This window comes from Rattus rattus, chromosome 18, assembly GCF_011064425.1.
Source record: "Rattus rattus isolate New Zealand chromosome 18, Rrattus_CSIRO_v1, whole genome shotgun sequence".
NCBI lineage: Eukaryota > Metazoa > Chordata > Mammalia > Rodentia > Muridae > Rattus > Rattus rattus.
In genome coordinates, this window is record NC_046171.1 from 34,695,657 (window position 1) to 34,722,532 (window position 26,876).

Consider the following 26,876-nt stretch of genomic DNA (forward strand, 5'->3'; position numbering starts at 1 on the left):
CCATAGGAAGAGCAAAAATATCAACCAATCAGATGCCCCCCTCCTAGAGCTCCCAGGGACTAAACCACCAACCAAAGAATACACATGGAGGGACCCAGGGGCTTCTCCTCCTATTGATGAGAGACAGTGTTATCCTCTGCTACATATGCATCTGAGTATGGCATCAATAGGAGGGGAGGCTCGGTCCTGTGAAGGCTTGATGCCCCAGCATAGGGTAGGAGTGAGTGTGTGGGTGGGAGTAGGTATGTGATTGGGAGTGTGGGTTTTGGGGGAGCACACTTGTGGGGGCAGATGGGAGGATCATTGAAAGGGAGATTTTCAGAAAGGAAACCAGGAATTTGAAATATAAATGGCAAATATAAATATAAATGACAAAATAACCAAAAACTAAAAAATGTATAGCATGTACAAATAATATTTATTTTAGAAAAAATGGGGTTAGGCCAACTGCATAATGCATATAATCAATAAGAGAAAATACTATTTTCTAAAAATTCAAGAAGACAATTTCATGGTGTCTAACAATAAATTCTTATTTCAAGATTCTGGTAGTGTACAAATGGAAGGAAAAAGTTACCTTTACAGTAAGTGTTCTCTATTGAAGCCAAAGACAGCATCATATTATCCTTGGAATACACTTATTTTCATTAAAACCATGAATAAGGATTGGTGGTACTATTATTACTGTCAGAGCTGTTCTGGGAGGAGAAGCCAGTAATGGCAGTAGTCAGCAGTGATAAAAGCACTGTTAAAGAAGAAAGTTTACAAAATTCTCAATTAAGTATCAATTAAGAAATCACAGAAGATAAATTATAAATATTAAAAGTTTATTAAAGAATCACCTTGCAAATAAATTTGCAAAATGGCATCTTCCCTGCTAGACAATTGTAGCTTCAAAAATAATTTCAAAATATCATAGACCTAATAATATTTGAAATGCATTGTGTAAATACCATACATAGACCCTTTCTGAAAATCATGCATAGTAGTTAAGAAGATGAGAGCAAACAGTTAATCAAAGGACAATGGATTCTTAAATGAGACGTTATATGGAATTCAAATATACTACTATAACAACGTAGGCATTAATTATCTTCATATTAACTAGTAGATGTGTTATCTTTCTAACCGTAACAAAGTAACTACTGAATTCAACAATGTCATTACAAAGTCACAGACCAGTTAGTAAGTAAATTTAAGAGAGAAATCTGTTATTAAAATTACATGTAATGTGTAACTGAGTGAAGAAAAATAAGAGCTTTTTTTTTTTCGTCTTGTCTCCAAGCCCACACACTCTTCCATAGTGTCCAGGTCCACAAACCACCTAGACATCTGAGAAGGTCTATCCGGGGATTTTGTACAGTATACATTGACACTACTTAAAGAAATAAGTTACAGCCCAAGGCATAACACAGGAGACATAAAAACTATGGGAGACGCAATGTAGCTATAGACAATTGAATCATCTAGTTCCTAAAGCATTGCTTGGTTCATTATAAGCATGAAGAATAAAATCAGTAGAGCCTCCATGTGGTATTGAATCAGTTGATACAGAGAAAAATATACTTATTTTACATGCTGTAAACCAAATTATGTCATCTGGAATAACTAGCACAGGGACTAGAAGGTGAGCCTAAGAAGATGTCGGTCTTTCAGTCTTCAATGCAACAGAGTGTAGTGGCTCTGTGCAGCAATGGTATCCTTCATTTGTGTGCCAGAAGCCATGGCGAGGTTGGCTGATGTGAAAATGTACACTGTGCAAGGACCAATGTTGAAATAATGCTAGATGAAAACAAAGAAAAAGCTCCCAGGGGCACAGGTAGGATGAAGTGAGGTGTGCCTGCAAATCTTGGAACGTGATCTGGAGGCAGAAGTTGCAGAAAAATGAAGTTTATCCTTATTTGGTAAGTGACATGTAACATGTCAACAGTGCTGGCAGGGAGCATATGAGAATGAAAGAAATGCAGATTGTGCTTCTCAAAATATATTAGGAGGGAATATTTTCATGGTGACTCAGTTCTTAACTGACTGGAATTATAATTTAACTCTATTGACTTTTTCTTCTATAACATATACAAATATTGAATTGCTATAATGCACCTTATAAATTTGTGCAATTAAAATAAAAATCAATAGAAATTTTGAAATAAAAAATAAAGAGTAAAATGCTGGACGAAATGACTAGAACATGTAATAAACGTGTAGACAAGCACTTCCGTGGAAATAGATAAGCTATTACAACTATTTGAAAAAGATATAAAGATTTAGCTCATGTTCTCTACTGCAGGCATGGATGATGAAGAGGAATATTAGAGGTTCACTTGCAAGATGGAAAGCATATCAGATTGAGCATCGACTTGGCCTGACACTCCTCAGACTTGTGGGAACTGACCAACATTGCATACAAGTAGTTCAGGAAAACAACCTGTGAATGGAACACACAAAGGAAGATTGAAGAAAGCAAGATCTTCATCTAGTTCTCTTTGTAGTATAATGAAGGACCTTAGAGAATGAAAAAAAGAAGATCAGATCTGTGCAGAACCAGGAGAATCTTTTTAAAAAAAAAGGAAGAAAGAAAGAAAAAGAGAAAGAAAGATAGAAAACTGTTAACAATTCCAATAAAGTTTACAGCACATAGACAAGGAATCTGAAAAGGCAGCACCGAGAATATAAATGAACGCAAATCTATGTCACATAATAATAGGTTATGCAGTGCCCTCCAAAATTTTGTGAGTGATAAGAGTAAAGAAAATAAAAAGGTAGAAACAGAAAAATCGACAAAGCAGGTTCAAGAGAAGAGAGACCTTTTTTTTAGTCAAGATATATAGAATAAAAAAATTAACCAGTCTGAGTCAGACTTTTTAATACGGAAGTGCAGGAGCTGCATCCAGTCACTGCTGTGCTAGCGTCAGTCAGCTATGTCTGAAAAGAACAGGAAGTGATGTCTCAGCAGCTTTTCCCACTACAGCGGAACAGATGACAAGTGACTGCTCTGTAGTAGCCATGAAGACTTTACACGGGTTCGATTTTCTTTCTTCAGGCTTTTCCCTCTCTTTTGGATTGATAGGCCCTCCAATTCAGGGCCTCTAATCTGTCCTGTTCCTGAACTGTACGTTTGACTCCTCTACATTCTCTGAGAATGGTAATATGAAAAGATTAATGTTTCCATAGGAAGATCAGGTGCAAGCTCTTGTGGCTCAGAGGGCGGGGTCTTGGACAGTTTAGGACACTGCAATACATAAACGGAATTATAAAATGAAACAGTATTTTGCATAGACTGCTAGTGAAAATATTGAGTATTAAAAATTAAATCACACTCAAAAGGAAGTTTAAATAATTCTTCAAAACAGAATTTATACACGGATTTTGCGGCAAACGGTTTTATTTGAGTGTTAAAAAAAAAGTCTAACCTATTTAATGCCTAAACCTTAACTGACTTAAATGGGACCTGCCCCTTCTTTATTTATAAACTTTGTCTTCATCTTTCAACATCTTTCCATCTGCTAATCTAGCAAGTAATTAAACATATATGTCCATAACTAGATTTTCTAAAATATAAAGAGTAAACTGAAAAGCAATGAGAGCAAATACATAAAACATATATTTCTTAATGTTTTACAGATGAATATAAAGTAAAATGTATGTTAGAGGTGAAAAGTAAGAACTATAAGGTAAAACTAAGAACTATACAGAAGAACAGACTATGATGAGAATTTAGCTTTTGCAGTGTTAGCTCTGGAGTCAGAACCCAGACACCTTCTGGTGGTTGGCTGTGTAGAATCTTTCCAAGAACTTAATGAGTAATATTTGCTTGTTCAGGAGGCTTCAAAATATGTAGGTTTAGATCAGGGATAACAGACAACAGTCACAAATATGAAAAGGTCTATAATTTTAGTCAGGCTTCAAGTATACGTTTTTAAATTATATATTTGTAAAAACTATTAAATAAGTGAAGACATTTTCAAAATAGAGTGCTAACAAAAGGCAGAGCGCTGGTACATCTTGTAGGCATTCATTGTCATGTTTCCCATATTTAACCTCCAAAAGAAGAGAGCCTTGAAGTTGATAAGAATATATTAATTGTAACTATAGGTGGACTTTATCTAGTTGTTTTGCTGTAAATAACAGTTTAAAGTAAGACATAATTATGGTTCATTGAGGTTAACTGTGGGATATAGCACAGCAGAAGTAAGCAATAGCCTGTTTCCAGGGCATGATGAACTGTCCAACAGCATTTACAAATACCGCAAAGATACGTATAACTATTATATAAAAATGCGTATTACTCTCATAAGTTTAACATAAGTCCTTATCTTAATTGTACTATGAATTGTACTGAGTAAATATTAAAATATAGTTTTTTAGATTCCAAAACACTTAAAAATATTTGTCTAGTGCCATCTTTAAATTCCAAACTGTGAAAAAAGAAATGATGTGAGTTTCACTCTGTGTTGCAAAATCAGGCATTATTTTTACTCACCACCCATGTTTGTTTAATAAATATTCATTATATATTAATCTAAACTTATTTTCTTAAAAGGATACATTTTCAAATGTATTAAAATGGTAATTGAGATCACTGAGATGACCATTTTGTTTCTACCATATTGGTTTTGAAATCTGGAACTTTTCTTCCCTGAGAAGGGACAAAAGTATTTTTCTTTTGATCTTACTGATGAAATGCCCTATTCTGCTTACTTTTGCGATGTTTACTTCCACTCATCTATATCTCAGAGCTTGATGTCATCTTTTGCTTGTCTTTCAGACCTCTTGGCAATTTTCTCCAGGATCCACTAGCCTGTTCTAAAATTAAGCAGCCACTCATAAAGTAAATTGAATTAACTGTGTTTAATTTATATGCAGTATTTTTGCATAACTGAAGTGATTAATTTCAGATTATTTTTCTCTTCTCATAGATGATTTCCATTCAGCCATTGTCTGTTCAGTGCTTGGCATGGCTAAGAATCAGTGACTTTAAAAAAATATCTAGCTATGGAATTAAACTATTGAATATTTAATAATGTTTAAATTTTAATGTTCTTAGAGGGCAGGAATGTATAAAATGGTATTCATATTTTATTCCATTAGATAATGGTAGTAAAACAATAATCATCACATCTCTTGAGCATATAGATAGATTGCTGTAGAAAAACATCAGGCAACTGTCCATCAAGTAAGACTAGCACAGCACAAGACTAGTTTGTTCTAAATGTTGGCATAATTTGTATACTAATGTTAGCTAATTTTCTTAAATTAAATAACTTATTGCATTTAATTAACAAACTAGTTAGGTATTATCATGGGATAAGGTTAAAATTTCGAATGGCCTTTTTATAAACCAAGGATGTGTTGTGGAATTTAAAATGACCTTAATGAGGTGTCACTAAATGTACAAAGAATAAGAAGAGACATGATTTCTAAATAATTGGGCTAAAAAGTGTATAATACTAAAATGAAGGCAATCTTGGCTACTCTGCTAGAAAGTAAGAAGGAAATATTTTTGTTGCTAAGCATCCACTCTCTGAAACAGTGGTTTTTCATTGGACTAGGCACACCATGAGATGTAAAGTGAATCATGCTACAATGTGGGATGATTCATTTACTGGGAAAAAAAAACCTTAAGATTTGCTAGCTATTAAAATGTGAAAAATAATGAGTCTTTTGTTAAATAGTTGTGCTTTTTATTAGGAGCTGAAATTTAATTCAGAACCCACATATAAAAGGCTGTTGAAGGATTATATGCTTCTAATTCTTACGCTAGAGATCTGAGACACAGCATGATCATAAGGTTTGTTGATGAGGCAGAAAGAACTTACCTGCTTGATATGTTCTAGATTAGTAAAGGACCTTGTCTTACAGAAAGAAAGAAAGAAAGAAAGAGAGAGAGAGAGAGAGAGAGAGAGAGAGAGAGAGAGAGAGGAAGGAACGAAGGAAGGAAGGAAGGAAGGAAGAGAAAAACAAAAGAAGGAAAGGAAAGAATGAAGAAAGAGAAAGAAAGAAAGAAAGAAAGAAAGAAAGAAAGAAAGAAAGAAAGAAAGAAAGAAAGAAAGAAAGAAAGGAAAGAAGGAAGGAAGGAAGGAAGGAAGAAAAAAGAAAGAAGTGAACATCAGTGACTATCCTTCTGGCCTTGACATAAGTGCACAGACACATGATCATGAATACATATGGATACATAAACACACACGTGATAAAAGGGGATGTGCATCAGTACTGGATGCTTCTCAAGTTTATTATGAAGCATCCCCTTTCACGAATAATGCATCAGGGAGTAAACTCAGTGCCATGGAAGAGGGCTGGTAGCACACCAGCAGCAGGGTATTGGTTTCAGAATTTTGCCATGCTTTATCTTCAACACATCTCACCAGCTGGCATTAAAGATCATATTGTTTATTTTGGGTTGATTTGTTTTAGTTAATCTGTGATAATATCTTACTCTGTAGCCTAGGCTAATTTGGAATCCAACCCCAAGCTGGCTTTGGAACTGGTGGTCATTCTTCTGCCTCACTCGCCAAATACACATAGACAAACGCGTCCAGCGCTTAGCATGTGTTATCCACTGTTAACCACATCACACTTCTCCATATAAATACACGACCAAAATTGATCCTGCAGAATTATCTTCCACTGAACGTGGTAAACGGCACTATTTCCTTATATCTCAAGGACAATTGGCATTCTGTTTCTTTTATGGGCTTTTATTTATTTTTCTAACAATAACCTTTTATGTAAAATTAATGATGACCTAATCAAGTCTGATTGATGGGTCACCAGCTTTTGTCCATTGCATCATACAGTTGCTTGTTGGGCCTTTCAGAGGGCAGTCATGATAGGCCCAGGTTTGTAAGCACACCATAGTCTCAGTAATAGTGCTAGGCCTTAGGGACTCCTCTTGAACTGGATTCCAATTTGGGCTGTCACTGGACCTCCTTTTCCTTAGGCTCTTCCCCATTTCTGTCCCTGCAGCTCTTTCAGATAGGAACAATTCTGGGTCAGAATTTTTGACTGTGGGATGGCAACCCCATCCTTCCACTTGATGCTCTATCATTCTACTGGAGGTGGAGTTTACAAGTTCCCTCTCCCTAACGTAGGACATTTCATTTAAGGTATATTCTAGAAGGTCTTCCCATCTCCTATCTCCTAAGGTTGCCTGTTTCCATTCTTTCTGCTGGTTCTCAGGGCTTTAGTACTATTCCCCCACCACCCAATACTTGATCATGAGCCCTTCCTTTCCTCCCAGTCTCCTTTCCCACCTAAGTCTCTCTCTCTTCTCCCCCATCCTGTAATTGCTTTCTTCCCTCTCCCAAGTGTGGTTGAGGATGATGACCCATTCCTAAATGTGGGAAGTTTCTGTTGAAGTAGATCAGCAGAGAAGCACCAGGACTGGATACAGAGACTACAGTTCTCTGTCTGACAACTCCATTCACTTTCCCTTACTTTCCAGTGAGAGCTACACTGGATGCTATCAGTCAGTACAGAATTGTACCTCTGGAATTCTATTTCATGCTTTATTTTGGATCTGAATTAGACAGAATGATGTATATCTTTGTTGCCTAATTTGTAGTTTTGGAATTTTAATATCCTACTTAGCAAAACAGAGCCTGTGAACCCACAAAATTGTGGTTTCATCACAAGCTAAATAAAGCCAATACCCATAAGCATCTCAGGAATCCACAGTACTAGTGTTATACAACGTGAGGTGTCCTACTTGTTACCTAACAACATGGCTTGGGTTTTCCAAGAGTGGTCATAGTGGGAACCCTTTAGAAATAAATATATTTTCATTAAAACAAACCCAGAAAAGAGGAGAAAGTAAGAAAGACAACAGTGAGAATGAATGGAAGGAGAAATTTTACAAAAAGAGTGTGATCCAAACAAGAAGAGAAGTATCCAGAGAAGGAATAGATCGGTACAAAGTGGAAAAATTCCTTCTTTTACCAAAATAATAAAGAGGCAAAAGAACATTTTGGTGATTCTTTATGCATTTTTCTGTGTCTTCAGTCAGTTTTGAAAGCTTTTCTATCTCCGTCCAAATTCTTCATATCACTTCCATTATAAATCTATCAACTCATGAAGAAATCTCAAAACCGCTCTCCACTCAAGTGTTTTCTACCATGTCCTTGAAATCCCTAAGTACAGCCCTCAGTGCCACCCTCAAAGTGGAGGCTAGATTTGTTCATTCCGGACTGAACTTCTCTCACCCAATTTAGGCCAGCCACATTTAGCTTCTGTATTCTGCTACATTATCTCAACACCTAGAGCAATTAGATATTTTATAGTAAAATATTTGAAACTTGTAAAAAGAGGTGATTATATTGAGATATTAAGTTAAATTACAGTCATCCTATGGAGCATGTTACTCTCTTAGTGGGTACGACTCTTTGCTCCTTCTCCATTAACATCATTCTTACTATAATTGGTAAATAAAAGAGAAACTAATTGGAATCAATACCAATACCTGCCATCCATCCATTTTTCCAGACAAATATCATTTTGAAGACTTCAAAAAAAAAAAACCAAACCAAAACAAAACAAAACCTGTCCTTTTTGGCTTTCTCAACTCACATCAGAAGTTACGCCCTCATACAGATGTAAGTTTCTGGTCTCCTTTGCTTTTTATTTTTTCCTTCATGACTATTTTCTCCAGTAGAGCTTTTGTGATTTTTCTTTTTTCTCCCTAGTGATGATGTTTTTGTCCTCTCCCAGACCATACTCTGTCTTCTTGACAAATTTGAATGCAAATTTGATCACCTTAGCATGCTTTCAATTCACTATGAAAGGAGAATGCTTATAATCTTTCAAGCACAATTGTCACTTATTTATATCTTTTGTCCCCTTGCCATAATCTATATTTATTAGATTTATTTCATTTCTGATTCTTGATTACTTCATTTCACTGGAGGGTGATTTCATGAAATCAAGTTTATTGTCTCATTCATTACCTGAAGATAATAAATATTTAATACATACTTTTTGTGGATAGATAGACACAAATATTTATATCTGGGATGCAGAAACAGGTAATATGATGGACTCTAAGTAAAAGAGTAATCTCATAAAATATGATTATGAAATGTAATCTCTTAAAATATGATTATTGCTTATAATCTCTAAAGTGGAGGTAAGATGGGAAAAACTTGGCAGTTTCTCTTTGAGGTGAACTTCTCTACTTTCTCATTTTGTTTCTGGCTTGGCAATACAAACTTTCGAATACAGAGACACTTGGTTGCAGTGGGTGCTGAAGTTAAGTGATGGCTCAGTGCTCAGTCTTACATAATGTATTTCCATCATGTCCAAGGCTCTGAAAATTGAGGAAGAGGTCAGAGCATAATGTAAGAGATGCAAGCTGGGTTGAGGATTTAGCTCAGTGGTAGAGCGCTTGCCTAGGAAGCGCAAGGCCCTGGGTTCGGTCCCCAGCTCCGAAAAAAGAACCAAAAAAAAAAAAAAAGAGATGCAAGCTAAAGAAAAGGTAATAAAACATGATAACATCCAAACAGATACAGCAATTGCAATTACCATGTTACAGTTATGTGGACCGGATTGAATAGTTTAAGAAGATGTACACATGCTATAATCATCCAATGAATGACAGCAATAATCCTGATGCATAGTGGGGGACGGGGAGATTTGTATTAAATTGTGGTGAACTAGTTACATGCATGTGAAAAACTTGCACAAAATCAAGGAAGTGCTTCCATTAAATAAAACTGCATGGTAGTTACGCATGACATTGAAGAAAGCACTATTTCTGTTGTCTTATGAATCACTTAAAATTAAATGTTAGACTGCATCAGAAATCACTTTCATGAAAGGATGATGGAAAATGGAAAAAATAGAATGTATATGTCAGTTTATGTGGAGTTCTCAAATTACTAAAAACATAGCTATGTAGAAATACAAGAAAAGGACTCTAGTACACATATATCAAAAGGGAAGACATGAAAAAATATTTAATCACAATCATTAAGGAAATGTAAAAATATATAGTATTTGTAAATGCAAAAGAAGAACCAAATGTAACACTCTGTCATTATCTACAGACTGGAAGAAGTTAACAAAAAGACTTCAATATGGAGCAACCACAGTCCTTCCTTGAACATACTGAATTAGGAAGACCATTTCAAAAATTAAAAAGAAAGAAAGAAAGAAAGGAAGAAAGAAGGAAAGAAAGAAAGAAAGAAAGAAAGAAAGAAAGAAAGAAAGAAAGAAAGAAAAATCAAACAAGGGAGGGGAGTATGGAGGAAGAAAAGAAAGGAGAAAGAAAATAGAAGGAAAAGAAACAAAAACCAAAAGAAAATTAAAAAAAATGAGAAAGAAACTATCAGAAATTAAAATATTGTTCATATTTCACTCAGGTTCCCATAACCTCTGTGGCAGGGCAAAGTGTATTAAGCATTGTATCAAAGTCAGTTGGTACACTCATTTCAGGAAGTGAGTGTCTAGTCATAATGAATCCATACTTTTTATGCACATGTCATAATATAACTACTATATATTGATATGTAGCAATTTTACCATTAAGTTTACAGCAGTCAGAAATGCCCAAGTATGGTCATTAAGACCGGTACTAAAGTTCTACAACAGTGCATTTTTAAATACGTTCAAATATGAAGTTTGTCAAATTTCTGTCAATAGTACTTGAGAACAAAGACTCTTGAGAGCTTACTAATGTTTATAAGGCTCTGGAGAAACGTTTTGCAAAGAATAATACATTAAAGGGCTCCTGTATTTATGCATGTACAAAACAGATAACAACACAGAGGAGTGACTAACACGTGCGACTGCACTGTAAGAAAGATAAGCAGTGTCTTTGAAAAGCTCATTTGCTTTTTTTGTAAGTAAAAGTGCATGAATTTCATTAGGCAAATGTTTTCAAATATCTGGCTATATTCAAGTTGCAAAATAAATGTTTCAGAAATTAGGTATTGGGATTTTCAAAGATGCCATTAGAGCATCAAATTATAGAGAAAACTTCTAGCCCTTGTCGTCTCTTGATACAGCTGTGGCCTGAAAGCCCTGTGAAGCAACTTGTATAAAAAGTAAATGTATTCTGAGGCCTGAGGAGAAATGTCTCCTCCTTCCTCAATCTTTGTTGGGCTCCAGTGTAGTCTCTGTATCTGCTTTATAGGGCTGAATTTAAATTGGTAAATAAAAAATAATAAGGCTGCTAAAGCACTTCATCAATTCAGTGTATTTAATGAGATGTTCTGATGGTATGTATCACACCACAGATGCTTGCTGAATCTTACTCTCCAGGTTTAACAGCCTAATTTATATTGTGCCAACAGTTTGATTTTTCCAGGTAGCTATGATGACATTCTATCAAACTCCAACATGAATTATCTCATCCCCTAATTTTAGAATTAGTGCTATGTCTTTCAGTTTCTATAATAATTACTATCAGTGATTGCTAGAAATATTTTGTTTTTCAGGCCATAAACATGTAATTGTTTCTTTATCTTTTCTGCTCTTACCACCTATATGGTATCCATCTTTCTAATGGCTAAAAAATTAAGTGCGACATTGTGCTTTCTGTGTGTAAGAGAATCTGCTATGATTAAGTGGCGAAAACTAGAAAATGCTCTCTTGGAAAAACCACTAACAGAGCATTATTTGCCTTTTCAGCATGGAAAATAAACGTGACATTTGTCTCCTTCCCTTCATCACCTTTAGAATTGCGTCCTTGTGCAGGAGCATGGGGCTTTGCACAAGGTCATCCTTGAAGTGCCTTTGCTGCTCTGCTTTGTCCTTTGCTCCACATGTCCCAGTTGTGCCACAGTGCGACAAAAAGCTCCCCTTTAATTACTCAGTGGACAGATAAAGATAGAGTGCACAAAAGTTTATGGTTTCCATAAATGTATTCATTGTAGCCATTTTCATTATCCTTGCCATCTGAAAGCTAAGTACTATTTTATTGATCAATTTTGTTCTTTGACAGTTTCATAGATGTGTATAATGCATTCCGACTAATCTACCCGTACCCTCTTTTACCTCACTCCCATCCTCAGCAAGCTCCCTCCTCCCTACCAGGTCTCCTAGATTCATATCTTTTGGATTGTTTTGTAACCCATTCAGTCTAACAAGACCCATCTAGGTAACCATTAAATTGACCCGTCTTCTGGAGTCTAGTAGAGTTACTTGTGAGTACACAACTGGAAGCAACTACCCCTCCTCTGCCTTAATCTGTCAGTAAAAAAGAATTCACCAGTGAGGAATAGGGCCCACTGAGTCTCTATTACATCTACAACTGACAATTTATTCACTCATTCTTGTGATGGCCCTATGCAGGCATCCTGGCCCATGGTATAGTCATTTGGGAATAAGGAATCTAAATTGAGAAAACACCTCTAGAACATTGACATATAGACAAGTCTGTTAAGCATTTTATTGATTAATAACTGATATGGGAGTTCCTAATCCACTGTGGGTGGCGCCAACTCTGGAGAGATGATCCCGGGGTATATAAGAAAGCAAGCTGAGCAAAGCATGAGGAACAAGTCAGCAAGCACCGCTTTTCCATAGCTCCTGTTTCAGTTCCTCCTCTGAGTTTTTTGGATGATGGATTGTGATATGGAATTATAATAAAATGAACCTAAGTTGCTTTTGGTCATGGTATTTGGTTAACGCACTAGAAACTCCTAGCAAGGACAGTAGCCACAGATTCTGTGACTTAATGATCACTACTGTTGTATCCTCTTTGGACCATACAAAGCATCATCGTAGCTCTAAGCATGTTCTTAGCTTCTTACCTTCTCACTTTTGCATTATGTCTGTGTGCTGTTCCTCAATGCTCCCCCAGTCTTGGAAAAGATGCTAATGCCTTATTTGAGCACCCAGCCATCACTTTTTCTCAGCACCCTGTGCTACCATGAGTTTTTGCATTCACCATTAGCTGCTTTTCTAAAGTTTGTATTTCCAATTCAGAAGCAAATAAGAAAATAGGTAAGTTCACCTCAAAGAAAAACTAGCAAGTCTTTGTCTACTTACCACTATTTGAGTTTACGATTAATAATCACATTTTACACAATTACATTTAAAATCATATTTTTCCCTTGTGGATTTTCCTTGCTTTCTCTAGAATGGAGAGAAAAGGTCTTTTCCATTACATGCAACAGAGTCTCAGAGTTCATTTGCTACCATAAGCAGCTCTTGGATACTATTTTTGTATAAACCTAGGTCTAGGTAAATGTTCAATTAATTAAACCTTCTAATCTGTTTGTAAAAACAAAATGTATTTTTTCATTTACATTTTAATTACAGAGGTGGAAAATGTCAAGTTTTAATTGGCTCAAGAGAACTATGGACAACAAAACCTAGGGGGAAAGGGAGGCACAGGGTATTTCAGGGACCAGATGGCTTACTGTTAAGATTAGGGCTACCATAAAAGGATAAGATTTAACCCCTATCCAGACTCCCTCATATCTCAAAATTAACATAGAAAACTTCATAGATGCCTGGGTCTTACAAGAGAATGGCACACATGATTTTCTAGTGTTCTTAATACATAGGGGTTACTAGATGTTGCTTTCATAGTTATAATACCAAACAGCACAAAAGCACCCAGTGTTGGCAGGATAAACCCACCATGCCAATTATAAATCCTTGTTTATATTTATTCAATAAAATGTCCTTATGATTCCAAAGAGTTCCAAAATTTTACGGTTACCTAAACAATATTTTAATCTCAGCAAAATTCTGAAGTTTTCTGTATCTCAGATGTCCAAGTCAATTTTTTCTGTTATTCTCAGTTTTCTTTCCATTTTCTCTTTTAAAGATTCATTATTGTTAATAGCTAGTAGCCTCTTTGAAACTTACTGGAGTGAAACATCTTTTCAGTGGACTCTGACAGACAGAAAGGTTTAAAAAATGCAAAGTCTTCCCGATAAGACATCTGAAGTGGAAAAATATACTGCAAGAATTTTTCATGAATGCCTTATCCTGCATGAAGAGCCTAGGAAAACGTTGAGCCCACACTGGGAGCTCATATATTCAGTGGAAGACAGTCCCTTCCCCTTTGTGTGCATTTCACTGAAGACTTCTTAAGATAGAAGGCCAGATGACATCCTGATTCACATATGCATTTTAAGCTTTTGACTCAGAATTTAGCTTGTTGACTGCCATCATTAACCATTTGTAGTATTTACGTGATCAGGGAAATATCATTTATTTTTAATGACATTGAGAAATATAGTTGTTTATATTTAATGCTATACCTTGCTTTAGAAGACTGGATTCAGTAACTGCTACCTTCCTTAATATAATATTTTTTCAAATGTATTACTTTTATGTCAGAAACACTCACTAATCTCAAGAGAGAATGTTTAAGCTCTAGTGATGTTCGGTGGAATGGGAAGTGGTATTTTGGTCTCAGAAGAGACAGTTTTCTCAAACCGGAAGTCAGTCTTGTTGCCCCACCTTCCAGATGTGAGTCTACCTCTGCAGATGTTTATAAGGTGGTGATTCATTACATCTCCTTCTGTTAACTTTTGCAAACATAAAATACTCTTTTAGGAGTTATAGTGTCAAAATTTCTGGAACATAAGTGGCAATGACTTATTCTTTGATTTCTTTAATTTTCTGACTTATTTTTTTCCAAATCAGTAGATACCATATCCCGTCAATAAGTTCCTCATTATTTCACATTCCTACCGACATGTCAATCTTCAAATAACTTAAATAAAGCAAATTATAAATTAAATACTTGTACTTATCAACAATTTAAGCTTATAGAGACCACCAGCTGGAGCGTGTTATAGGTCATTGGAGGTTCTGTAGACAAGCCATTTTTAATAGGCAACCTGGTTTTAAAGAACAAAATGGCATCACAACTGACAATGGTAAAATTACATTAGCTCAACTCTCTCAAAGAATATCTGATTGTAGTCTAGCTGCTTCACCATAGATAAGTGGATGTGCCACATTGTTATGGCAAGAAAAAATTTGGCAAAGGAAAAAAAAAGTGAGGCCTCTTTGCTTGAGCATGTAGGTTATTTTAAATAAGAAATAGAAATTTCTGAATAGCTGTTATGTAATTTAAAATGATGCAGAATAGAAGACATAATTCTCATTTTATTGTACTTAACTAAGTCAGACACTGATTTTGATTGTTTTCCCCTCCAATTTTAGAAACTGATTTCTTGCATTGTGGGAATATTGTACTTAGTTCTTGTGTAAAAAAAAAGTTTATTGGAAATATCCTACTCTGAAAGAAAGCAACATTAACAGCAGTGTAATGTGAATCTTAACCACAGAGCTTTTAAACAACCCAGAGCTCTCTATCCTGTCAGGATATCACTGAAAATAACTTGAAATCAAATGCACATAGATATTGTGTGTGTGTGTGTGTGTGTGTGTTTGTGTGTGTGCGTGATGTTTGGAGGGAAAGAAAGGAGAGGGAGAAGGAAGAAAGGGAAGGAGTTAGAGGGAAGGGACAGAAGAAAATTTTAAGTGGTTTGATCATGAAATTGTGGAGAGTAAAAAGTCTTCAGTATGTATAATAGGTCCACAGGCTGTCTCCCAATGGAGGGCTTGCAGTTCCGGTCTGACACAGGCTGTGACAGAGTCCCAACTTTATTGGAGTGGTCAGTTTTCCTTGTTTTGGGTAACGTTCAGTAACAGTGGTAAGCAGTCCACTGTAATCCAAGCCCACTGATTTAAGTGTCAATCTCGTAAGATTCACTGAAGCATGTGAAGAGTGTTCCATGAAATGCCTGCGTCTTGACACCCAACTGTCTCCTCATGGGATTGACCACCGTGAACAGTCTTCACAGCTTCTAAGACATAGAGTTTCAAGCAGAACATATACCTTTATATTGAGTCCAATGTTCTATGATCCTTTCTGCTAGTATTGTTTGATGACAAGGAAGTTCAGAATTATTCTTAAAGTTGTTGGAAATTCTCCTTAGAGGGACTTATTTCACTCTCTAGGAACTTCACTTGGATTAGAATTAATTGAGACAGCTGGAGCCAACACTTAAATATTTTTACTTTAGAAATAACAATTAATATCACTCAGGGAGTTGTTCTGCTGGGTAGGTTGGCTCTCTGTTCACTCTGCTCCTGACATTACAAGAAAGAATCTTAGAAAGACATGGAGATGTGCTGTGAGAAATGCCTTGGGTCTAGATCCAATTTACTGATACCTTACTAAGTAGTCTGTTATACAATGCATTCACAAAGCCTGCAGCACTCTGCCCTGGTTGTCATTGATATGGAAATGGAAAATAACTAGAGTAGACAAGTTCTGCTATGCATGAAGAGAATAGAAAACCAGAGATCTGTAATCTTTTAAAACCTACACGGAAACCAAGAGAACATATTTAACAATTTTCCTAAGTCATAGTTTAAAAGGTTTGCCTAGTTCTTAGATGTTTCTCATTTATTAGTCAAATGTAAATATGTTGAAATTTTGAGATTAATTAATTGCTCACAGTGACTAATTTTATTGCTGATCCTCTTTCATTTTTAGTTTTAAGTGTGTGGTTTATTTAGACAGTTTTATGACAATTATACTATATGACATTCCAAATGTCTCTAATATCTTATTATGTAAATAGCATGATGACTTATAAAAAGCACAGATTTTCTGCCTTTAAAGTTATTTTTTAAAGATATTTTGGTCAAAAATAAAAGTAGTTTCTTAGAAGAAACTTCAATTCATGTGGGGAAGCGATGAGCGCAAAGACAGATTCTTTGTACTTTTAAATTTTTAAATTTAATTCTTACCCTGCAAAGATGGTTTAGTGTTGTGTAGCTGATTAGTGATATGAGAAACGATACACTCCCCAGAGCAAAGATATTATATATCTTTGGATATTTATCTAAAATAGTTCCCACTACTTTGATGAATTTTTTGTGAGAAATTTTTGTGGCTTAGAATTGCAACTAAAAAATTTGAAATTAAGAATTTTATGATGTTCCCCAAAGCTAGATGTTTCACTTTTCGTTTGATCATTATTTTGGGTAAATGTTCACAACTTCGTCAGAAGCCATAGATTCACTCGTCTGAAAACACAGCAAAATTGAACCAAAGAAGATGGCAAGTTCTTGCATAATAAACTAAGCGGCTTAGATCCATTCTGTTCACCATTCGGGCAATGGTATGCTAGCCACCGATGTAATAATCTTTAACTTGTGTGGAGAAACTAAATGACTGTAATTTAATAAGTTGAATACATTCTTCATGCACTAAGTAGATATGCATGGTAATGAAGGATGGTTGACTTAGTGGCTCATGTAACACAAGACATGGAACTATTATAACATGTAAATAATTGGCAACTGCTAATGAATTTGATGGAAAAGAGTTGACAAGAAGCCTGCCAGGGTAAAGCAAACATTAATGAAATGCTTCTTATCCTGCTGCATTGCCCAAGTTAGAACAGCCTGGGTAAATGATAGCGGACCATTTCCAAAGAATTGCTCATTTCCCAGGAATTTATTTGGCTTTATTTTCCTTTTCATATATGAAATTGGCTTTCCTTTGTTCCTTCTGTTTTTCCTCACATTTTATGATGACAAAGACAACGCAAGTCTAACAAACTCATGAAAATTAAAGAGCTGTGTGGAAGAACAACAACAAAGTTTTTTATTTAAAATTACTGACAGAATGTTTGCTGTCATTGAATAAGGTTATTATTTACCTGTTATCTAGGTTTCAAATATGAGGACGTTCTTATAGGAACACAAATGCCCCTGTTAAAAATGAAAGGAATGCTGAAAGGCACTGTAATGCTATTCTTTAACATTTCCTTTCTCTAGGCACTAGAAGCATCCTAGGGAACTTCTGGACTCAGGCACATGATCCTGGATAATGTGACTTCTTCAGGGAAAGGGTAGATGGTTTTAGATCTCATTTCAGACCTAACAGATCTTCATTCTACATGGAGCCTAAGTGATCCCTATGCATGTATTAAATCCTCTCTTGGGTTTCTTGTTTCAGATTAGACTTTATGGTTTACTTTTTCTGTCATTTTTATAAAATCATTTAGAAAATTCCCAGGAAGGTTCTATGATATGTCTTTTGGATATTTAATTGAGTGTGTTTTATAGGTTTTTATATTTTCACATTAGCAATATTCCAATTAAGACAAAATATTTTAAGAAAAATCTCTGAATCAGTGTGAGGAGCAAAATGTCGCAGTGGGTAATCCTTTAATCAAATGGAAATTAAACAATGGAGGTGAAATAAAGCTCACCACAATCCTAGAGAATTCGCATAAGATACCTTGAATTCTGAAACCAGAAAATATCTCTGAAATCGCTTTAGCAACGTTTACGAGTATTGCCAAAGAAAAATACAGTGCTAATTTAATAATTAAAATGTGGAATAAATCCTAAACTTAGTAGACAAGATATAAAATGAAAAAGGTTTAAACGTCTGGCAAAGTAAAATGTTGTTTTGAAAGGAAAAATTCTGTTGGAAATCCATTTGAAACTCAAGGTAGGTCAAGGGATAGAGAGCTCTTGTGCTAAGCCCTTGAGCTCATTGTTAGGCTATTTGATAGTATAATTTAACCTATTTTAAAAGGATCGAGTAAAGTCTAAGGCCAACTTTAATCACAGGTTACAAAGGAGAACAAAACACCTCTACAATGGCTGCACCTGCAGTTTTACCTACAAAACTAATGTGTGGGCAAAAAATATTCCAAAAGTGATTAGAGAATAGACTTTGGGTAATTCTCTCTGCTTGAAGTTTAATAAAGAAAGAAAGGCTGACTGACAATCATATCTGGCCACTTTTGACACCAAGTACCATGCAATTACTGCTTTCACTTCACATTCCAAGGAGCTGAAGGGAAAATAGCACTGTACAACCCTATCAAATCAAAACAGAAAGCTTTATGGAGTTTCAGTTTTTCTTCTTGCTTAGCTGCAATAGTTGTAGTTTTATCATTGCATACGTCTACAAAGGTCACTGTCAAAACATAGGAAAATATCGCTACCTCAAATTATTTTAATTAAATATATGTGATTTAATAATGAAATATATGCCTCATTATAATGTATTTAAATGACTATCATATCTATAAATTTATTTCTATATATTCCTACTATACTTAGAGTAGGTTAGAGTACTCAGTTTTAAGCATCATTGCAACAACAGTATTTCTAATTAAAGTAAACATTCACCTCTTAGGCTTGAAGTAGACATGAAAATCATTGTGGTCAAAGATTACGAATAATAGAGTATAAGAGAAAATGTGGGAATGACAGAGTATAAGAAACACCTTATTGCTTTTCCTAAATACCAATAAGAAAAAATTTAAAAATATCATCTAGATACAAGGGACTTACTAACACAATCAGATATACATAAAATAATGTAGAAATTAAGAAGCATAGAATTTTACATTTAAGCCTTCAAAATAAATACTGATGAAAATGAAAGAATAAAAGAGATTATTTCCTAGTTATTTCTCTTAGTCACATTTTAAGGGTGAAATTATCCATGAGAAATCTTCATGACTACTGCAAACTTTGAAAGTCTTGACATTTTCTTTAAAATCTTATGAAACTTATTTAGAGTTCAACATATTAAATTCCATGACAGAATGGAGGCAAAACATAAAAATCAGCTTTTCATAAATTATTCTGTGGAAAAGGTTAAGATACATCCCTGCATTTTTACATTAACATAATGGGACAAATGGTTTCACAGTGTTTGGTAAACATATTTCTATCTATAATATTGTGGTGTGGTACTACATTGGGTATATTATAAAGCTGACAGGCTTGCAATTTCCCTTAAGCTCATAGATTCATTGCCTGTTCTATTATGCAGCATATTTTCAGTCTTCCAACATATCCACCATACATCCATGCCACCTTGACTGTGGCAGAAAAAGTGATTTTCTGAAAGCTTCCTGAACTGTCAGCTGAAAAGGATAAGTTGATTTGATCAATAACATTACTCAAACATATAACAAGGGTAGATAGTCAGTCATTTATGTATTTACTTATTTAGAGAATTTTTTACACAAGTGTTTTCACATAATTCTCTCCATCTATGTCCTAACTCCAATTCTTTGCGAGTCCTTCTTACCATTTTTCTTAAATTTATGGCCTCTTACATTTTAGTTATAATTGTCACACACACACACACACACACACACACACACACGCACACATATACACACACACACACACACACACACACACACACACACACACACACACACACACATATGCATATAAATCCAACATGCTGACATTAGAGTTGCTCATATTGTGACTTATTTCTAGACCTTAGTAGACCCCCAGGACTTAGCATAACTGATACAATGATGAAAGAATGAGTCAGGCCATAAACTCACCACATAAAAGGTACCACCTACAAGGTGAAAAAAAAGGACACAATCCATCAAAATCCATAATTCTGGAAATCTTTTTTAAATGCGCTAACCTCACTTTTTGTCTTCTAAAGTTCGGCCCCTGTTCTTCCTAACTGAAGTATGCAAACCCAAGCTATGTTATGTTGTTCGTTTTTGCTGTTTTCTTTAGTTTTGTTTTGTTGTGCTTAAAAATCTCATCCTGAGGAAGGCTTGTGGCTACACTGGGATCCACAGCATCCAGTGCTTGTCATCTAATAACAACTTTCTACTGACTTAATCCCTGGTCTTAGTAGTCTCTGCTGGATACCACACAACAGTGTATGTTTAGCATTGAATGATCGCCTACACATTCATCCCTGGTGAGGACTCTTTTGTACCATTCGTTGTTTGAAGGCCTTCTTTTAAGGATAACATCTAGCTCTTTAGTTGTTTGTCTAAATGCATGGCTCTCCAGATATTTAGAACTCATATGACCCTTGTTCTAAAGTTTTCAGTTTGTTCTAATAAAACATTTGGTTGGTTTTCCACTCATTTCTTTGAGTAAACCGGGGATGAGAAGTTCTATTAGGAGAAGAGGGTCATTGAACTTCATCGTTTTGGGAAATACAGTCCATAAGGGCAGGGAAGCCCTAAGGGAGGAGCTTGTATCCATCTGAATGAACTAACAAGCTGAGAAAGAGAAAGCCTGAAGATGGTCAGACTCCTGAAGACCTGCACTTCACATCCTCCAATGAGGCCCCATTAAATCAAAGGTTCAACAACCTTCAAACTGGAACCACCAGCTATGGCCGAATCCATGGTGGAGCATGACACACTCAAGTCCCACCTGATGCACATGCTAAGGAAGGGGTACAACGTGACTTCTGTGTTTGCTTATGTGCAGTTGCTTCCTCTAAGTGAATTCTGCACAACACCAAAACAAACAATGGTAAATATGCACCAAGGGAAAGAGGGCATGAAACTGGAGGAGTGTGCCAAAGGCATGCACCATTCAAATACTGATTTCTTGTCTTTGGCCAACTCACGTCTATGTGATCTCTATCTACGATAGATGCTATTTCTTCTTTCTTATTAAAGAGCACGCACTTCGTTATTTTTCATTAAGTCAAGGCTGAAATCCCTTATATCCCAGTATCAACTTGGTGTTCTCTAACAGTTCATTATATTCAACGCAGGCTATTTCAGGCTGAAGCAGAACTGGCTATGTTGTCAAGGGTAAGATAAACTTCAAAATTATTTCATTTTACGGTCTGCCCTCAATGTTCACAGAATAAAATTCATTATAAACTGTCTGAGGAACTTGGGGAAATGACAGTACTTCTTTTTGGAGAAAATTGCTTTAGCTATTGTACTTGATAAAATTATTGCCATTACTTTCTATTGTCCATGATATAATATCTGTAGGGTCTATTATCATCACAAAAGGACAAGAAGAATCTAAATTAGTAAACTGCTGCTCTCTCAAAATGCAGTTGAGGAGTTTGTTTGGTCCTAACGAAGAATTCATTTCCTCCCATGAAGATTTCCACCAGTGCAAACACCTGAATAAATATCTAAGTAACATAAAAATGCAGACAAAAATCTATTGAAAGTGGTATGGACTGTCCATAGCAATAATTTCCATATTAGTCATATGGATAGAGTGAATGGGAGTATTAAATATCCTTACCATAAAAAATGGTGTCAGGTAATATACAGCACAGTGTTGACTAGGTTAAATCATTCTATGATGTGAATCATCTTCAAACATCATAGAGTACATGGTCAATGTATTTGATATACCTGTCAAACTTTAAGAGACAGAAGAGTAAAATTGAAACATCTATATTTTTAACTAGTTACAGCAAATTCATCCATATGCTGAAATATCTTTCACAAATCTTTGCCCTTGTTTATTTACAGCTTAGATGTATTGAGAATTTCAGCCATTACACAGACATTTCAAGGCATTTCCTCTTTCTTTTTTTCTTTCTTCTTTTCTTTCAAGATGTACTGACTTAATACTGAGAGAGTGATTGAGGAATGAAGACAGGACAATGTGGAATCATATAAAAGTAAGAAGAATACTTCAAAATTGTCAAAATCAACTTTTGTACAACTCTGAACACCAATTACAATTGTAATTGGTGAAGGGTAATGGAGGCTCATCAAGCACCTGGGGATCTTAACTTACTCTGCTCCCATTTTTCTCACAATTTGCTTCTAAGCCTTGAAAACCAGTGGTCACATGATCAGCCGATTTGTACGCCAGTGGAATGGCAGGTATTTGAGAGTGCACGGTAGCACTGGGTCTCTCTCAAAGCCACAGATTCATGGATCTGTCAGTACTTTATCTGTCTGATAGTTTGCTGAAAATCTCTCTTTTCAATTTATGTTTATTTGTCTCAATTCACTATGCAAGCAGTTCTGCATCAAGATGTTTGAAAACATCAGTGATGGTAGTTTAATATCACACCTACCCATAACACCATTACCTGTGAAGATAATTACGAGCCTAAACACTACTCACTTAAAAAGACCTAGACTAGACTAGAATGTTTGTAGAGGCTTTGGATGTTGTGGAAATGTGCAAGGCTGTATGCCTGGTCATCAGACACCTGTGAACAGCATCATCTCTCATCTACAGGTAACCAGCTTTGAGGTTCTGTGCACTCAGACCTACGGAGGAAGGGGGAAGGGTTACAAACTGCCTACCTTAGTGCTGAAAGCATACTGTTGCGTACCTGGACATTCAGCAGGGAAGGAGAGTTCAGTGCTGTAAATCATTTGAAAAAATTTGCGTCCAATTTTCATACCATAGACTTAACATGACCAAAATGTTTTAGGATCAACAAATTGAAAATTACAGATCTCACATAATTAAACCAAGCAAAAGATCACTAATAATATAATACTGGTAGAGTACTAACTCATAGAATCTTCATCCATAGGAATTGTGTGACATTGTCTTAAATCCCCAGATTTTATTAGCAGGAGCAACAACAACAACAATTAAAGAATATTGAACAAACAAGACAAAAAACAAACAAACAAACAAACAAACAAAAATCAGCTAACTGATACCTTCCCCCCTTGGATGCATAAACATCTGATTTGTAAAAATTTACATCAGTTTAAAAATTATGCAAGGAACTAGCGAAAACTGTTTAAAATCTTATAGGAAAGTAACAGAATATTCATTAAGTAAACATTCAGAAAATAAAGCAAAACAACAGCACTATGCTATTTTTAAAGACTTAATGAATATTTCTAGAATTTGAACGTAAATTCATTGGGATTAAGAATTGCCTGAAGGAATGAAAACAGATTTTAAGTTGTAGATATCAAAGTATCAGCAAATTCAGAGTAAGATAGAGATCTCAGAAACTGACAATTAAATTGCATTGGAGAAATACATAATAGAGTGTTAAATGAAAATTCTAGAACAAGCAGAAAGCATTGTTTAAATAAATAATGGCTAGATTTTTAAAATGTTGTCTGAAGCGTTCCTTTTCATATCCAAGAATTCCATGTAGGACTTTATTAAAGAGAGCTATACCTGGATGCAAATGGTGATGACAATGACATAATCTTCAAAGCAGCATGGAAAAAGTAAGCCTTCAAATGCAAGGTAGCAGCAATAAGAAGTCGTTCTCAACAGAGCCCTTGGCTGAGACACAGAAATTCAGTGCTAACAGGAAAATATCACCTGCCAATAAGTCCGTATGCAGCAAAAACAGCTTCAAAAAAGAAAAATAAAATTCAAAATGTATACCCATCTAAAAAGTTTGTGTGCGTTCCTACCAGCTTCTTAGTCCTTCAAACTGAAATGAAAGAACACCTATAAGGAAGAAATCCACCAGGCAAAGAGTACCAGTGATTGCAATTACATATGTAAATATAAAAGTAATAAGGGTCCGTTTTTCTCATTACTCTTTAAGAAAAGCTACATAAAATAATGATTAGAAAACTGTATTGTTCACGTTAAAGTGTATAAAGTTACAGAAAGGAAGAAAAACAGTGACATGGGAACAAGATTTTTATAATTTGTCTAATTAAGTTAGCATTGCCATTAATGTAAATGGCTAATTAAAATACCAAGTTTACAGGATAAAATGTAGTATTAAAATATAGTATGTTAAATAATTAAAATAATACACTAGAAAATACTAACTTACATCTAAATGGATGGAGGATCAAAGAGAAATAAGGCATATGGGAAAAATAGTAACAGAATGAATATGTTTTAGATTATTAGTAAATTAGTTGCATATGAAGAAGGCAAGAACTATAAGATTTCATCAAATGTAATTTTATTATATAATATCTGTAGATTGCCTATTTTAGATTCAAAGACATATGTTAAGAAAATGTTATTTTAGCAGTATTTACATAATGACTCATGAAACTTTATTAATATTATAGTAGCCTTTAAGACAGAAATTACAGGTAATACAAAATGTAGACATTCTAATAAATAGGTAAACCATCAGAAATAGCAACTCTTAACACAGTATACCTAACAGCAGAGTTCAAAATGTAAGAAGCAAAAACTGATAGACCTGAAATTAGAAACTTCAGTACCTCACTGTTAGTACTCATAACAGGCAGAAGATTTATAAGCTAATAGAGACTTATGCTCGAACCATGCCTGACAGAAACAAATAATCTGTTACGGTATTTATAGTCTGTTACTTTGAGACATGTTTATTAAAATGAGACCGAGAACACTGCAATGTAGTTTTAACCTGGTATCCTGGCAGCATTTATTCCCAGACTGTACAATACCCTGCTATTGAGGTTAGCTTTCCTCTGCAGAAACTTAATCTGTATTTGATAGCAGAGTTGCTGTACACTGCATGGATTTCTGGCACTGGAAAGTTCTGCCAGATTACCTGTTGACAGCTCATTCTGCTTACAGTTTCATGAACAAACCTTCTCCTCAGTCACCATGTTAATTCCTTAAGTGTTCCTTATTTGATCAAACTCTGTCCCTACTTCCTGAAAAAAATTCTTCGAATTCCCCCAAAACCACACAGTATATGCATAGGACTAGTGGAAGACTTCCCTAAATCCTTAAATAAACCAAGTTATCAAAAGTTTGGGGCCCTCAGCTCTTCACCTATATTGCCTTTTTCTCTTGAATGAAAACAATGTCTTCATCTTAGAACATTTTTTTCTCCTTATATTTCCTTTGTGCCATTCTTTCTTTATTTCTCTGGGAAAGTCTTTGGAACTACCAAGGTGAATGGCAATTACACAAGAATTATTGTTCCTGCTAGAGAGGAATGTTAGACTATTAATTACCTTTTATACTGCTGGAACAATAACTGATGGAAACAATTTGAAGAATTATTTTTATTAGCACAAGGTTTTGATGGGTCCAGTACATCAGTGTGTGTGTGTGTGTGTGTGTGTGTGTGTGTGTGTGTGTGTGTGTGTGTGTGTGTAATGGTGGTGGTAATGAGGGGCATAGGGAGTAGTTCAGGCTGCTAAGAAAAGAGTAACATAGGAAGTAGCCTGGAAAAAATAAAGCATCCGGTTGGTTGGAATTGTATTCTTCTTATGGCTTTGCAAACCCCATCAGCTACTCGAGTTCTTCTCTAACTCCTCCATTGGGGACCCCTGTTCTCAGTTCAATGGTTGGCTGCGAGCATCTGCCTCTGTATTTATAAGACTCTGGCAGAGCCTCTCAGCAGACAGCAATATCAGGCGCCTGTCAACATGCACTTCTTGGCATCCACATATTGTCTGGGTTTGGTGTCTGAATATGGATGCATCTCCATGTGGGGCAGTCTCTGGATGGTCTTTCAGGCTCTGCTTCACACTTTGTCTCCATATTTCCTCCTGTGAGTATTTTTATTCCCCTTAAAGAAGGTCCGAAGCATCCAGTTTGGTCTTCCTTCTTCTTCAGCTTCACGTGGTTTGTGAATTGTATCTTGGGTATTCCGAGCTTTTGGGCTAATATCCGTTTTGTAATGAATACATACCATGTATATTCTTTGTGATTGGGCCTGAGGCTCTATTGAATAGAAGGATGTGGTTGGACATACAACAGATATAAAAAATTCGACATAGCTCTGACATAGAGCCCATTGGATCATGTATCTCATCCCAAAGACTTTTTCTTTTTAACAGGTGCAAGTGTCTAGTCTTTCTTGTATTGCTTTATAATCTTTAATTCTATTACATGACATCATGAAGATTAACTCTTTTTGTTTTTCTCTTGGAATATTTGTCAATGACAATACATAACATTTCCTTCATGATTTTTACTAACCTTTAATATTCCCCATTTGATAAACATTGCAAAATCATAGAACTAATAACATGCATCAGTCTAGACACCAAGGAGATTGTGGGAGTATTACTGGAACAATAACTAATAACAATGATACTAATAATAACAATAACAATAGCAATATTATTCAGTGATATTTTTAAGATTTAATTCTATTGAATCCATTTATAAGAATGCACAAAAATTTATAGAATATCTTCTTTTTAATAAGAATGGCAAAAGTATGAAATGATCTTGTGATTTTATTTCAAAATCTATTTAAGTTT